This window comes from Lemur catta, chromosome 4 (assembly GCF_020740605.2).
Source record: "Lemur catta isolate mLemCat1 chromosome 4, mLemCat1.pri, whole genome shotgun sequence".
NCBI lineage: Eukaryota > Metazoa > Chordata > Mammalia > Primates > Lemuridae > Lemur > Lemur catta.
The window spans coordinates 28,128,050-28,132,906 of record NC_059131.1 but is presented as its reverse complement, the minus strand read 5'-3'; positions in this window follow the sequence as shown (position 1 = coordinate 28,132,906).

Below are 4,857 nucleotides of genomic sequence, written 5' to 3'. Positions count from 1 at the left end.
TAGCTGGGTTCTGAAAACTGCTTGCAAGAATGCATAAAATCCCCCAGAGCAGCGTAATTGTTCAAGCAAAGTATGTCTAACCTTAGTATCAGGACCAGAATGAAATTCTCCTGAGGCTTCTCATAAACATTGTCTTGCATAATGGATACACCATGTCTTCAACAACATCTGTAAGGAAACACCGTGGAGATAATTCTGTGGTGCTTTCCCTCGGCTACACTCAATAAATGTGGATGGTGGTTTCCAGAAGCGCAATCAGAAGTCACCGGGCTCAAGCCTTGGACATCACTGAAGAGGAGGCTTCCTCTCTGTTTTAATCATCCCTTCTCCCTCTGACTGTGTGTGGGTTTGCATTCTTAGAGCAGCTGGGCACTCTGGGGAGACTTCATTCTTGAATTGTTCTAAAAGCAACACTAGAAATTTAAACACATGCTCACACACACTCTGTGTTTTCTCTCTGGCCCATTACTTACCCCAAAAGATGCTAGATCTAAAGAAACCATTCCACTTGGAGGGAGCCCAAAGGAATGAAAAAGGTCTTCTTGTTTTCTAAATAAGATGATGGAAAAATGCACAACAACCCAGCAACAGCCACCCAGTTGGATGCTGGTGCTCTTTATTTCAATGCAAATTTAAGACAGTCATGGCCCAATAAAGAGAAATGGGGCTGAGCAGGACCTGGTCCCACAGAAATGCAAGCTTTCATTCCCTCTGGCATGCTTTGCCAGGGCGGCAGAGTTTTGGAAAAGCCAGTTATTCAAAACTAACACTTCTAAAATTCTCAAACCCGTGGAGAGTCTTACAGTTTTCTCTGGATCTGCAAAAGAAATTTTAGACCTATCATTTTGTCACTTAAAGTCCCCAAATCTAGAGCCAGAATGATTAGGGATGCTGGCAGAGTTGCAGGGGAAAAAACCCTTTCTCGCAAGTCTTTGTTCTGGTCTGGCGAGCCTGCCAGTTCTGCCTGTACGTCCAGCGAGAGATTGTGTAATCCCAACACTCCTGGGAGTTTACTAGTCCTGAAAGAACCTGCCTCTTACTTCAACCCGGCCCAGCAAGTCCCCCAAACAAAGAACCACTTCATTGTCTGTGGAACCAGCTTGGAACACATTCTGCTGGATTTAAAGCTATAATCCACCCACCTACCTGACACAGGTGGCTGAGAAGTAGCCCTTTCCTCATCTTTATGTCAGAATTTCTGAGCTGTGTTTGGGTTTTATCTTTTCCTTCCCCTTCAAAAGAGAGGAAACGGAGGATATGGCAGGTGTTGCACATCCCCAAGGAGGACAGCACCAGAGAGTGTGACCTCAGACTACAGCATGGGAAACGTTGGTTACATTAAAGAGTTCCCCTCCAGGGCAGCTGACAGGCACCAGGAATGGGTTCTGCTACCTGATGGCGGGGTAGGGGACTGGGGCAGGTCTGATTTCCCCTTTGAGCTCCATGAAGTTGACTGGACTGCCCCAAAGTTATGATCTAAAGGGGATCAGACAGGTCCTGTCTCCAAGTATTTACCTTTTAAATATGTCTACTGTTAGGACTTTGTTTCTTATTGAAAGTTGTGGGTCTTAAAGAATACCCTACAAAAATGCAGTTACCTTGTAGAGGATTTTGCCTGAAGCATGATCCGTTTTCTAGTAGTGACAATTACTAGCAGAGAGGAAGCAGCTCTGGGAGAAGGACCACCTGGCGGGTCAAGGTTTAGGTTGGAAGCCAGGAGGAAGAGGGAGTTGAAAGAGGAGGAAACATTTTGTCTGCAGATCTCACTGCCTCTCAGATAAAGCAAGAAAAAACAGTGCCTAGGGGTCTCTCTGTGCCACCAGGGGGTTGAGGACATAGAGGCAGGTTGGGGAAGGGAAACCTGGAAAAAGAAGAGAAGAGGCAAAGAAAAAGCAAAGAAAGAAACAGGAAGGCTTCGGGTAAGGGGGGCTGGGTCTAGCCTCAGCGAGTTTGTTGCAGGGGCCGTGCCCAGTTGGCCCCCTGTTATGGGCTGCTGGCTGCTGGTCTGTGGATGTGCCCGCAGGTGCAGGCAGAGTGGTGAGGTGGAAGTGACCTTCGCCTGGACCTTGGGGTTCTAGTCCCTGTTCTGTAGTAATTGGCTGAGTGACCTCTGGGGTTTCTTATCCATACAGGAGCTATGGGGGTTGGCCCCATAGTCTCAAAGGTTGCTTCCAACTGGAACAGTTCTTGTATTGTGAAATGGTGATGATTTGGAAAGCCTGGGTGACTTCACCACCGGCGGGGAGCCACGCCTCACCCAGAGGGTGTCCTGGTTAACCCAAAGTAATGATTAGCTCTGGAGGCCTCTGCTAGTTCCCAGCTGTGGAGTCTCCTTGTTGGTAGAAAGTTGAGAGGAAAAGTGCCTGGAAACGGCTTCTGGTCTTAATTCCTTCTTTTAACCTTGAGATAAGAATGTCTTTGTTTGAGTCTCTAGCATGTCTCAAGTTATGTAACTCACTTGTATTGAAACTCTCCCTGTTTTATATTCAGCTTTCTAGTTGCCCTGGTTTTCAGGGCTTTAATTGAATAGGTGGCCTTGTATTTATGCTAAGTTTTTGGTCCTTTCTCTTTCAGAACTTGTCCGGGATAATCACACTGGCTTGTTTAGTAAACACTGAGACAGGGTCTACTATCCAGGGGCCTTTGACAAATGGCTTTGAGACTGACCCAGGAAAGCTTTGCTTCTGGTCAGGCCTTCAGGAAGGGTTGTTTTCCAAGGGAACAAGTCCCAACCAACCCAGATCTGCCTCCTGTCCAAACCCATAGCCCTTCGAGAGCAACCCCCGGGACAAGATTCATTCATCATTGACTCCTCAGAATAGTCATCCCTGAGGCCTCATCCCAAGTAGCTTCCTTCCCTTTGTTCTTTAAAAATTGTCTCCATAACACTTACTACTATTTGAAATTATCTTATTTAGTAATTTTTGTTTGTAATAACTGCCATGCCCCATCGCGCACCGGTATGTGAGGTCCCCTCAAGAGCAGGGGAGCTGCCTAGCAGTGCCCACAGCTGTGCCTCGCATGGGGTTGGTACCCAATCGAGTAGTCAACAACCTTCTTTTGAGCACCCAATATGTGCTAGACATTGGGCTTGCTGGGATGGATGCATCTGTAAAAAGTAAAATAAATGCATTACATGTTTGGAGTTATGTTGGCAAAATGAGAGGATTCCTCTAACCCTCCTGTTCTCTCCTGCTAAGTATTTGGGAGGTCACCATCCATTGTTTCATTACCTGGCATTTTGCTGGGATAGAGGCAAGTGAATGCAGGCGATAAACAAGGTATGTTTTCAAGGAATTCCCGGTCTAGTGTGTGGCGAGCCACAAGAGGAGGACAGATATGTAAATGAAGAACTCTAGAATAATGAGATTAGCACCTTCATAGAGTGGTGCACACAGCCGTTGTGGCAGCAGTAATCAGAGGGGGAGGAGAGACTTCAGCTTGGTGGTGTGTGAGGATGCAGGGAGAGTTTGAGAGAAGAGGGGGAAGAGCATTCAAGGCATAAGGAACAGCATGTGCACAAACAAGGAGCCATGAGAGGATTCGTGTGTTGCCAGAATGGGGACAAGTTGGTGGAGCTGTGCACGGGTGCAGGGAAGAACGTGGAGGTGGAGGAGGGAGAAGGTGGGGAATGAGGCTGGGCAGCTAGCTGGGGCCAGATTTGGGTTGTGGAAAGCCTAGGCCCAGGGCCAATAGGGAAAAGAGAAGTGAGTAGGGCAGCCCATAGGAATGTCAATGTCAGGCTTCCTGGGCTGGATGGAAGGACTCTGAGCTTGCTAAAGGGAGGTAGGTTTGCAAAGTTCCAGGTCCTGACTTGTTGCAGAAGCTGTGATACCAGAAATTTGCAATGACATTTTGGATACATTCAAGGGTAGGCGCAGATTTGAGGGAAGCTCTTTTAAAGAAAAATGTAAAATTTCATTACAAGATTGCTGGGGTGCCCCCCAGGGCCTTGGCAGCGGCTTGTACAAGTGAGGCCTTCTGCAGCTTATGCATCATTAGCTCAGCCGTGAAGCCACCTCTGAAACCACTGTGTGGCGTTTGTCCAAAATATTGCAAGTCTGAAGCAGAGCCTGATTATATGATGGCACAGCTGTTTTTCTGGGAGAAAAGTATTTTGCTGCCAGTTCTTCCTCTACTATAAACAGGTTTTAGTCCTGTGCCCTCTTCCCCATCTACACCCTCTCCCTAGGTGACCCAGCTCCCATGCATGGGCCGCTGTGTCCTGGGTGGTCTAGCCCCTGCCTGCCTTTCTCATCCCCTCTGGCCTCTCTCTGCTCCAGCCACGGGGCTTTCTGTCTGGTCCAGCAGCCGAGCTCCCTCCCTTCCCAGCACCTTTGCATCTGCTGCTCCTTTTGCCTGGAGCTCTCTTTCCTCAGAATTTCATTCTCACTTCCAGGACCCAGCTCAAATGCCACCTTCTTAGATGTTCTCAGAGAGACCCTCCCTGGTCACCCAGCCTAAAGAAACCTGCTTGTTACTCTCTATTGCATGGCTTTGCGTTCTTTTCTTCACAGCACTTTTCACTAACCAAAGTCATCTTATTTTTTGTTTGCCTTTTTACTATCTGTCTTCTACTATATAGGCTGCTTGGAAACAGGGATTTCCTTTTTTTCATATATATTTTTTCTTTTTAATTATTATGGGTGCATAATAATTGTATATCTTTATACCGTGCATACAATGTGAATTAATCAAATCAGGGTAATCGGAGTATCCATCACCTCGGGCATTTAACATTTCTTTGTGTTAGGAACATTCCAATTCTACTCTCTTAGTTATTTTAAAGTATACACTAACTTATTGTTGATTGTAGTCACTCTGTTGTGCTATCAAATATTGTTCATTCTATCTAAC